Source organism: Lynx canadensis, chromosome C2, assembly GCF_007474595.2.
Source record: "Lynx canadensis isolate LIC74 chromosome C2, mLynCan4.pri.v2, whole genome shotgun sequence".
NCBI lineage: Eukaryota > Metazoa > Chordata > Mammalia > Carnivora > Felidae > Lynx > Lynx canadensis.
In genome coordinates, this window is record NC_044311.2 from 99,650,206 (window position 1) to 99,662,791 (window position 12,586).

A 12,586-nucleotide genomic window follows, 5' to 3' on the forward strand; every position below is an offset into this window, starting at 1 on the left:
GCCAAGGTATGGAAAGAGCCCAAATGTCCATCGATGGATGAATGGATAAAGAAGACGTGGTGTATGTATATATACAATGGAGTATTACTCGGCAATCAAAAAGAATGAAATCTTGCCATTTGCAACTACGTGGATGGAACGGGAAGGTATTATGCTAAGTGAAGTTAGTCAGAGAAAGACAAATATCATGTGACTTCACTCATATGAGGACTTTAAGATACAAAACACATGAACATAAGGGAAAGAAGGCAAAATAATATAAAAACAGGGAGAGGGATGAAAACATAAGAGACTCGTAAATATGGAGAACAAACAGAGGGTTACTGGAGGGGTTGTGGGAGGGGGGATGGGCTAAATGGGTAAGGGGCATTAAGGAATCTATTCCTGAAATCATTGTTGCACTATATGCTAACTAACTTGGATGTAAATTAAAAAATAAATTAAATACAACTCAAAACAAAACAAAATAAAACAAACCAAAAAAAAAGGGTTTGTGCATTTTTTATTGACTGATACGTCAAATTGTATCAATTTACTTTCCCCTCAACCGTGTTTGAATGTCTTTCCATATACTGTCATTTCCAAGTATGCAAGATTACCACTTCTTGTTTTCAATCAACCAGTTAACTAATGTGATGTAAGATTATAATAAAAATTACACTATTTAACAAAACTGGATTTATGTTTTTCTGTCATGTTTATGAGAAAGAGCATGAATGAGAGCGAACACATGATGAATTAGCTTTCTGAACTCATTTGACGTCAGTAGAGATTTTGATAGCTAATGCCTAATAGTTTTGCAGATGTAGTAAATCTAAATTGACTAGTTTAATGAAGTACATTTTATTGTGAAGTATTTAGCAAATAACGGATGTTCATTGATTATATAAGCAGCTAAATTTACATTTTGAAGAACTTGGGTATCCATAATATTGGTTCATATGCTAAGAGAATACCTAATGGATGACATGACCCTTCCCCTCAATTTTTCTGTGGAACATAGTATTAAGAATGTATATATTTATGGTTTTTAATATTACGAAAAACATTTTTTACTTATGAAAATTTATGAAAAAATCAGTCTGCTTCTCCATAGTAGGAAAAACATTAAAAATTTTCATCATGGTAAAAACTGAAACAAAATTCATCCATTCTTCAGTTATGCTATTTGAAACACTTATAACAGCTCTTCTGTCACTGTTTTTCTCCCTCCAGACATTTTGGCTACACTAGGCTTTATACTTAAAAAGATTTTTACTTTATTTTAGAGGTACAACTAATGTAACGACATTTGTCACATGATTTTGACCAAACCATTTTGACACCATTTGACTATGCCAAAAACAAAAACAAAAACAAAAACAAAACCAGTCCATTAAGTTTCCCCATATAAGTATTACCAAGTAGTGCACACAACAGACACCATGACGCTGTCCTTGACCTTTTCTTAATTCTTCATCCATCCCTGGTTGGGAGGAGACTCACAGTTAAATGGGTTCAAAAATATCTCTTTTAATATTACTAAAAAACAAAGCAAAGCAAAATTGTATTTACATCTTAACTTGCTAATGTCAAAACAGTCATGTAAATGACACTTTAAAGACTTCAAGATAGTGTATAATGCTAAATTACATTGTACAGGAAATGATTGTATTAAAGTCTTCCATTACAGGGGTGCTAAATGTGGTTGAACATCAGAATCATGTGAGGAAATACAAAATTATATAGATCACCCAAATGCAGTTTAGATCCGCTGAATCAGAAAAACATGGAAACTAAAACAGGCTCTCCAGGAAGCAGAGGCTGAGATGGAGTTAGGAGCAGTAAAGGTTAATTGGGAGAGAGGGCTTATACCTGTGAAAGATGAAAGGGGCAGGAAGTAGGAGAGGGGAGGCAAAGCCTTAGCCCCTGCTGCTGATCTGAATCAAACCTGTGAAAGGAAAGGAGAGGGAGCAGGATACAAGGGCCTCAGATCACATACAGAACTGCCAAATTCTTCGCCAAACCCATGAGAAGCCCTGGAGCAAAGATGACTTGTATGAAGTATCTTAAAAGAGCAGGAATGGCCAAACCCTGATGTGCCTTCATGCATAGTCATTGTCTGCGAAGAATATGGCCTCAACTCAAAAGTTGAAATGGAGGAGCGCCTGGGTGGCTCAGTCAGTTGAGCATCAGACTTCGGCTCCTGGTTCAGGAGTTCCAGACCTGCATCAGGCTCTGTGCTGATGGCTCAGAGGCTGGAGCCTGCTTCGGATTCTATGTCTCCCTCTCTATCTGACCCTCCCCCACTCATACTCTGTCTCTCTCTTTCTCAAAAATAAATTAAAACATTAAAAAAAAAGCTGAAATGGATCCTGAAGCCATTAACCGCTGGAGACCATCAGCTCATTGCATTCCTTGTGTTTGAATGGTGAGTTCTCTATTGATGGGAAATGTGAACCACTTACCTCCCTGGCTGCCCAGTCCATCTTTTCCAGCTTTCACTGGTTAGTATTTGCCTGGTATGCCATTGACTCTGTATCTTCAACTTCTCTGTGACATTTTATTTTAGGTATACCTGTTACAAAGAACTACAGCTTTTTAATAAAGCAGATATGGCTGCTTTTTATTAACTCTGAAATTTTAACTTTTAAGACAAGAATGTAAACCATACACATTTGTTGTAGTTACTTACATATTTGGTCATATTTCTACAGTCTTATATGTCTTATTTAGTATGTTTTTCCCCCTGCCTTGTTTTATTTTTTTCTCTTACTCTGCCTTGCTGGATTGGCTAATATTTTTCCTCCTTTCATTCTTTTCCCTTGGTAGTTTAAAAGATATCCATTGTAGTATATGTATTAGTGTTTTTGCTTTATTTTAGAACATCTAAAAACAGCTTTATTGTGGTATAATTGATATAACAATTTGTTAAATTCTGCACATCTTTCAAGGGTACAGTTTGTTCAAATTTGACATAGTTTTACATTTGTGAGCCATCAGCACAATCAAGATAACTTATCCATCACCCCTGAGTTTTCTTATTCTTTGTAATCCTACCCATACTATTTCCCTCTTTCCTCCCTAAACAACCACAGACCTGCTTTCTATAACTATATATTAGTTTGAATTTTATATAAATGTGATCATACAATGTGTACTCCTTTTTTGGGGGGACAGTCCTGGCTTCTTTCACTTATCATAATTATTTGAGAGAAGTTGACACATTAATAATTCTTTTTTTATTGCTAAAAATTATGTTTATTACTATTTCATTGTCTGGACATACCACAGTTTATCCATTTACCTGTTGATGGGCATTTGAGTTTTTTCCAGTTTTAGTCTATTACAAATAAAGCTGCAAACATTCTTGTGCAAGTATTTTTGTGGACCTGTACTTCTATTTTCCTGGGTAAAAAGCTGTGAAGGGTTTAGTTTTATCATACAGTATGCAGATGTTTAACTTTTAAGGAAATTACCAAATTGGGGCATCTGGATGGCTCAGTTGGTTAAGCATCCAACTCTTAGTTTCAGCATAGGTCATGATCTCATGGTTTGTGAGTATGAGCCCCTCATTAGGCTCTGTGCTGACAGTGCAGAGCCCTATTGGTCTTCCTCCCCCCTCTGCCCTTCCCCTGCTCATGCATTCTTTCTCTCTCTCAAAGTAAATAAACTAACTAACTAACTAACTAAATAAATAAATAACCAAACTGTTTTCAAAATGATCATACGATTTTACAATCTATGCACCAATGTCCGAGATTTCTAGTTCTTGCATATTTTATCAATACATGGTATGGTCAGTCATTTTAACTTTAGACATGACAGTACATGTGTATTTCTCTCTCATGACTTTAAAAATGTTTTATTAATGGGGTGCCTGCATGACTCAGTTGGTTAAGTGTCTGAATCTTGATTTTGGCTCATGTCACGATCTCACTGTTGTGAGATCGAACCCTTGTTGGGCTCATGCTGAGTGTGAAGCCTGCTTAAGATTGTCTCTCCCTCTGCCCCCTCCCGTTCTCATGCTCTCTCTCAAAAAAAAAAAAATGGGGCGCCTGGGCAACTCAATCAGTTAAGCATTTGACTTCGGCTCAGGTCATGCTCTCGCAGTTCATGAGTTCAAGGCCCACGTCGAGCTCTATGCTGACAGCTCAGAGCCTGGAGTCTGCTTCAGATTCTGTGTCTCCCTCTCTCTCCGCCCCTTCCCTGCTCTTGTTCTGTCTCTCTTTCTCGCAAAAATAAATAAACATTAAAAAAACTTAAAAATTAAAAAAAGAAAGAAAGAAAAGATTTATTATCAAAGTATAGTTGACATGCAATGTTATTTTAATCTGTGGTTTTAATGTATATATCCCTAAGCACTAATGATGACTGTCTTACCATATACCTATGTATCACTCATATATTTTATTTTGTAAGTGCTGAAATGTTTTTCTCATTAAAAAAAACAGAGTAGTTTGTTTATTGATATTTCTTTGTATTTTCTGAGTAAAAGTCCTTTCATTCTCTTTGCAGTGTTCACTGTCTTTTGAAGAGATGTTTTTGTTGTTGTTTGTTTGTTTTGTTTTTAAGAGAAGACTTTTTGCTGAATAATTTATTGAGTTTTTCCTTTATGGAATATAGTTTCGGTATTGCATCTAAGAAATTTTTTTTCTAATTCATAGGTTAAAAGTATTATATTCTAGAAGTTTTGCAGTCTTACATTATACATTTAGGTCTATAATCCATTTTAATGGAATTTTTATATATGGTGTGAGATACAGGCTGGAGTTTTTGTTTTGTTTTGTTTTGTTTTTTTGCATAGTGATATTCATGTGCATATTCCAGCACCACCAAATTACCTTTTATCTTTGTCAAAATCATTTGTGCCCATAAATATGTCTCTATTTATGGACTTTTTATTCTGTTTTGTTGAATAGTGTGTTTATTGTTGTGCCAACATCACACTGTCTTCTAGCTTTGTAGGTCTTAAAATCAGGTAGTGTTAGCTCTCTGACTTTGTTCTTTTGCAAAACTGTTTTGGCTATACTAGGTACTTTTGTTTGTAAATTTCTGCAAAAAAAGACTTTTTGGATTTTCACTGGATTATGTTGAAGTAAATGTCATTTTGAGGAGAATTGATGTGTCCGCAATAATGAGTCTTCCAATCTGCAAACATTGTAGAACTCCCATTTCTTTAGACCGTCTTTCATTTCTCTCTGCAATGTTTTATACTTCAGAGCTTTTATACATCTTGGTCAGGCTTATCCCTAAATACTGTATTTCATACTCTTGGATGCTACTGTAAAGGGTACTAGTTTTTAAATGACAATTTCTTATTGTTCCTCGATATTATATAAAAATACAATTGAGTTTTGTATATTGGCCTTATATAGTCTACAACCTAGATAAATATACTTAGTGGTTCCAATAGTTTTTGAAGGTTCTATCAGATTTACTGCAGAGATGATCATGATCACGACTTATGCAAATGCAGACAGTTTCATTTCTTCCTTTCTCATCGGGATGACTTTTATTTGTTTTCACTTACTGAATAAGAACTGTTTCTTTACTCATGACATTTCTGATACAAAATATGTGGATTTTCTATACCAAGTAATTCTCCAGTTCTCTGTGGACACCAAATGGGTGATCTACAATTCCATTCAATTTTGACACTAATTGTCTAGAATTAGCCCAGACCCCATAGATACAGGCTCGGTACCAAAAGACATTCCCCTACTTCAGATACCAATTGCAAGTGGTGGGTCTCCAGGTTACTCACACTTCTCTCCAACATGGCTACAAATTGAGGGTTCCCATGAGGCCCCTTCCTCCAAGTTTGATAATTTGCTATAATGGCTCACAGAACTCAAGGCAACACTTTATAATTATTGCTGGTTTATTATAAAGAATATTAAAAAGGATACAAAGGAAAGGCCAGATGAAGATGTATACAGTCTGGATCTGAAAAGTTCCCAAGCATAGGGGCTCTGTTGTCCCCACGCTGTCTGGGGTGCTTTGACCAAATCAGAAGCCTTCTGAACCCTTTTGTTTAGGATTTTTATACAGGTTCTATTGTGTAGGCATGGTGATTAAATCATTGGTTCTGGAGGTCATGGGATAGGCCTGATGTTGCCAACCCAGTAATCATGTGGTTGCTTCCCCTGGCAAGCAGCCACCATCCTGAAGCTATTCAGAGGCATGTCAAAGTCACTTCAGTAGCATAAACTCAGTTGTGTTTGAAAGGGACTTGTTATGAATAATGAAAGGCACTCCTCTCACCTCCATCATTCAGGAAGTTGCAAGGATTTTAGGAGCTCTGTGCAAGCAACCAATTGTATATTTCTTATTATCACCCAAGATCGTGCTTACCTATTGCACTGGCTAAACCCTTTGGTGGAAGGTTGGTTAGGAGTAGTGAAAAGTGGACATCCTTTTCTTATTCATGGTCTTAGGGGAAATCATGCAGACTTTCACCATGAAATACAATGTTAGCTGCTGGATTTTGTTTTGTAGATGCCCTTTATTGGGTAGAAGAGTGTTTCTTCTATTCCTAGTTTCTCAGAGTTTTAAATAGGAATAGATGTTTGATTTTGTAAAAAAGCTTTTTTGTGTGTGTGCCAATTGAGATGATAAATTTTTTTTTAGCTTTTAATATGGTAATATTGATTTTTTTGAACATTAAATTCAGCTGGCATTTTTGGATAAACCCCACTTGGATATATGTATCATCCTTGAATATATATTGTTAGGTTCTATGTACTACAATTTTCTCTAGTATTTTTGCATCTATGTTCATGAGAGATACTAATTTGTAGTTTTCTAGTAATATTTTCCCTTGTTTTATCTGGTCCCAGGGTCATGCTGGTGGTATTGAATGAGTTGGCATAGGGATATGGGCTGATGTTTGTGTCCTTTTGAAATTCAATTCAACCCCCCAATGTAATGTATAGGAAGTTAGGGTTTGGGGTTGTAATTAAATTTAGATGAGATTCTGAGGGTTCCATGATGGGAAAAGTGTCCTTATAAAAAAAGGAGGAGAGAGATGGAGCACTCTCTCTACCACTAAGGACACAGTAAAAAGGTAGCTGTCTACAAGCCAGGAGGAGAGCTTACCAGGAACCAAATTGGCCAGCATCTTGATGTAGGACCTCCCAGCCTCTATAATTTTGAGAAATAAATAACTGTTGCCTAAGCCATCCAGTATATGGTATTTTGTTATAGTAGCCTGAGCTGATTATTATCAGAAGTAATCTATGTATTTTAATTATTTTAGAAGAATTTGTGGATAATTGGGAATATTTTTTGAAATATTGGTTTCGGGGGGGGGTCATTGTACTTTACTGATAGTATTGTTGAAGTTGACTGTAGGGAATCCTTTGGAAGTAAGTCTTTTGTTCTATGTGGTAGCTTTTTAAATTTTTTTTAATTTAATTTTTTTAAATTTACATCCAAATTAGTTAGTGTATAGAGCAACAATGATTTCAGGAGTAGATTCCTTAGTGCCCCTTACCCATTTAGCCCATCCCCCCTCCCACAATCCCTCCAGTAACCCTCAGTTTGTTCTCCATATTTATGAGTCTCTTCTGTTTTGTCCCCTTCCCTGTTGTTATATTATTTTTGTTTCCCTTCCCTTATGTTCATCTGTTTTGTCTCTTAAAGTCCTCATATGAGTGATGTCATGTGATTTTTGTCTTTCTCTGACTAATTTCACTTAGCATAATTTCCTCCAGTTCCATCCACGTAGTTGTAAATGGCAAGATTTCATTCTTTTTGATTGCCAAGTAATACTCCATTATATATATATATATATATATATATATATATATATATATATTATTTGTTTTTTGGGTGTTGAGCTTGATAACTTCTTTATAGATTTTGGATACTAACCCTTTATCTGATGTGTCATTTGCAAATATCTTCTCCCATTCTGTCGGTTGCCTTTTAGTTTTGCTGATTGTTTCCTTCGCTGTGCAGAAACTTTTTATTTTGATGATGTCACAGTAGTTCATTGTTGCTTTTGTTTCCCTTGCCTCCGGAGATGTATTGAGAAACAAGTTGCTGTGGGCAAGATCAAAGAGGTTTTTGCCTGCTTTCTCCTTGAGGATTTTGATGGCTTCCTGTCTTACATTGAGGTCTTTCATCCATTTTGAGTTTATTTTTGGGTATGGTGTAAGAAAGTGGTCCAGGTTCATTCTTCTGCATGTTGCTGTCCAGTTTCCCAGCAGCATTTGCTGAAGAGAGTGTCTTTATTCCATTGGATATTCTTTCCTGTTTTGTCAAAGATTAGTTGGTCCTAAGTTTGTGGGTCCATTTCTGGGTTCTCTATTCTGTTCCATTGATCTGAGTGTTCTTATGCCAATACCATACTATCTTGATGATTACATCTTTGTAGTATGTCTTGAAGTCCAGGAATGTGACGCCTCCAGCTTCGGTTTCATTTTTCAAGATTGCTTTGGCTATTCGGGTTCTTTTCTGGTTCCATACAAATTTTAGAATTATTTGTTCTAGCTCTGTGAAGAATGCTGGTGTTACTTTGATAGGGATAGCATTGAATATGTAGATTGTTTTGGGTAGTATTGACACTTTAACAATATTTTTTCTTCTTATCCAGGAGCATGGAATCTTTTTCCATTTCTTTGTGTCTTCTTCAATTTCTTTCATAAGCTTTCTATAGTTTTCAGTGTATAGATTTTTCACCTCTTTGGTTAGATTTATTCCTAGGTATTTTATGGGTTTTGGTGCAAATGTAAATGGGATCGATTCCTTGATTTCTCTTTCTGTCGCTTCATTGTTGGTGGATAGGAATGCAACCTATTTCTGTGTGTTGATTTTATATCCTGCAAGTTTGCTGAATTCATGGATCAGTTCTAGCAGTTTTTGGTGGAATCTTTTGGGTTTTCCATATAGAGAATCATGTCATCTGCGAAGAGTGAAAGTTTGACCTCCTCCTGCTCAATTTGGATGCCTTTTATTTCTTTGTGTTGTGTGATTGCAGAGGCTGACTTCCCATACTATGTTGAATAACAGTGGTGAGAGTGGACATCCCTGTCTTGTTCCTGACCTTAGGGGGGAAGCTCTCAGTTTTTCCCCATTGAGGATGATATTAGCGTTGGGTCGTTCATATATGGCTTTTATGAGCTTGAGATATGCTCCTTCTATCCCTACTTTCTCGAGGGTTTTTATCAAGAAAGGATGCAATATTTTGTCAAATGCTTTCTCTGCATCTATTGAGAGGATCATATAGTTCTTGTCCTTTCTTTTATTGATGTGATGAGTCACATTAATTGTTTTGTGGATATTGAACCAGCCCTTCATCCCAGGTATAAATCCCGCTTGGTCGTGGTGAATAATTTTTTTAATGTATTGTTGGGTCCGGTTGACTAATATCTTGTCGAGGATTTTGCATCCATGTTCACCAGGGAAATTGGTCTATAGTTCTCCTTTTTAGTGGAGTCTCTATTTGGTTTTGGAATCAAGATGATGCTGGTTTCATAGAATGAGTTTGGAAGTTTTCCTTCCAGTTCTATTTTTTGGAACAGCTTCAAGAGAATAGGTGTTAACTCTTCCTTAAATGTTTGTTAGAATTCCCCTGGAAAGCCATCTGGCCCTGGACTCTTGTTTTTTGGCAGATTTTTGATTACTAATTTGATCTCTTTACTGGTTATGGGTCTGTTCAAATGTTCTATTTCTTCCTGTTTCAGTTTGGTAGTGTATATGTTTCTAAGAATTTGTTCATGTCTTCCCGATTGCCCATTTTATTGGCATATAATTACTCGTAATATTCTCTTATTATTGTTTTTGTTTCTGCTGTGTTGGTTGTGATCTCTCCTCTTTCATTCTTGATTTTATTTATTTGGGTCCTTTCCTTTCTCTTTTTGATCAAACTGGCTAGTGGTTTATCAATTTTATTAATTCTTTCAAAGAACCAGCTTCTTGTTTCATTGATCTGTTCTACTGTTTTTTGTTTCTTGTTTTTTGGTTTTTTTTTTTTTTTTGGTTTTGATAGCATTAATTTCTGCTCTAATCTTTATTATTTCCTGTATTCTTCTGGTTTTGGGTTTTATTTGCTGTTCTTTATCCAGCTCCTTAAAGCGTAAGTTTGGGTTGTGTATCTGAGATCTTTCTTCCTTCTTTAGGAAGGCCTGGATTGCTATATACTTTCCTCTAATGACTGCCTTTGCTGTGTCCCAGAGGTTTTGGGTTGTGTTATCATTTTCATTGACTTCCATATACTTTTTAATTTCCCCTGTAACTGCTTGGTTAGCCCATTCATTCTTTAGTAGGATGTTCTTCAGTCTCCAAGTTATTTGTTACCTTTCCAAATTTTTTCCTGTGGTTGATTTCGAGTTTCATAGCATTGTGGTCTGAAAATATGCACGGTATGATCTTGACCTTTTTGTACTTACTTAGGGCTGATTTGTGTCCCAGTATAGGATCTATCCTGGAGAACATATCATGTGCACTGGAGAAGAATGTATATTCTGATGCTTTAGGATGAAATGTTCTGAATATCTGGTAAGTCCATCTGGTCCAGTGTGTCATTCAAGGCCATTGTTTCCTTGTTGATTTTTTGATTATATGATATGTCCATTGCTGTGAGTGGGGTGTTGAAGTCTCCTACTATTATGGCATTACTATCGATGAGTTTATGTTTGCAATTAATTGGTTTACATATGTGGTTGTTCTCACATTTGCAGCATAAATGTTTATAATTGTTATGTATTCTTGGTGGATAGACCCCTTGATTATGATATAATGCCCTTCTGCATCTTTTGATACAGTCTTTATTTTAAAGTCTAGATTATCTGATGTAAGTATGGCTACTCCGGCTTTCTTTTGTTGACCATTAGCATGATAGATGGTTCTCCATCCCCTTATTTTCAATGTGTTGGTGTCTTTAGGTCTAAAGTGGATCTCTGGTAATCAGCATATAGATGGATCTTGTTTTCTTATCCATTCTGTTACCCTGTGTCTTTTGATTGGATCATTGATTCCATTGATGTTTAGAGTGAATACTGAAAGATATGAATTTATTGCCATTATGATGCTTGTAGAGTTGCAGTTTCTGGTGGTGTTCTCTGGTCCTTTCTAATCTTTTGTTGCTTTTGGTATTTATTTGTATACATATATATATATATATATACATATGTATATATGCATGTATTTGTGTATATATATATTTGTATATATACATATACATTTGTGTATATATGTATACACATATGTATATGTATATGTATTTGTATATATATATACATTTGTATATATATACATATATATGTATTTGTGTGTATATATATATATATATATTTTTTTTTTTTTTTCATTTCTTCTCCCCTCAGAGAGTCCCCCTTAAAATTTCTTGCAGGGCTGATTTAGTGGTCACAAACTCCTTTAATTTTTGTTTGTCTGGGAAACTTTTTATCTCTCCTTCAATTTTGAATGACAACCTTGCTGGATAAAGAATTCTTGGCTGCATATTTTTCTGATTCAGCACACTGAATATATCCTGCCACTCCTTTCTGGCCTGCAAAGTTTCTGTGGATAGGTCTGCTGCAAACCTGATCTGTCTTCCCTTGTAGGTTAGGGACTTTTTTCCCTTGCTGCTTTCATGATTCTCTCCTTGCCTAAGTATTTTGTGAATTTGACTATGATATGCCTTGTTGATGGTCAGTTTTTGTTGAATCTAATGGGAGTCCTCTGTGCTTCCTGGATTTCGATGTCTGTGTCTTTCCCAGGTTAGGAAAGTTTTCTGCTATGATTTGCTCATGTAACCCTTCTACTGCTATTTCTCTCTCTTCCTCTTCTGGGACCCCTATGATTCTGATGTTGTTCCTTTTTAATGAGTCACTGATTTCTCTAATTCTTAAATTGTGCTCTTTTGCCTCCATCTCCCTCTTTTTTTCTGCTTCATTATTCTCTACAAGTTTGTCCTCTATATTGCTGATTCTCTGTTCTGCTTTATCCATCCTTGCTGCCGTGGCATCCATCCATGATCCGTGATTGCAGCTCAGTTATAGCATTTTTAATTTCATTATGGCTATTTTTTACTTCTTTTATCTCTGTAGAAAGGGATTCTAGTCTATTTTTTACTCCAGCTAGTATTTTTATTATCATGTTTCTAAATTCTGGTTCAGACGTCTTGCTTGTATCTGTGTTGGTTAAATCCCTGGCTGTCGTTTCTTCGTGCTCTTTCTTTTGAGGTGAATTCCTTCGTTTTATCATTTTGAAGGGAGAAAAGGCATTAATGAGGTAGAAAAATTAAAATTAAAAACTTAAAATTAAGAAAAATATTAAAATTAAAAAATTAAAAACACACACACTCAAAAATAGAATAAATGATGCTAGTTCCTGGGTGTGTTTTGGTCTGGGTGTTGAAATTGGTTTGACAGATCAGAGAAATAAGGGGGGGAAGGAAATCGTTTGAGATTTTGAGAAAATGAATACACTGAAGTAGACTAAAATGAGATGATGGGAGTAAAATAGAATTTGAAAAAAAATTTACACAAAAGTAAAGAATATAGTAGAAAAAAGTTAAAGAAAAATATTTTTAATAACAATTAAATACAAAAATGAATTTTTTTCTCTTTCTGTTCAAGAAAAAGAAAAGAAAAAA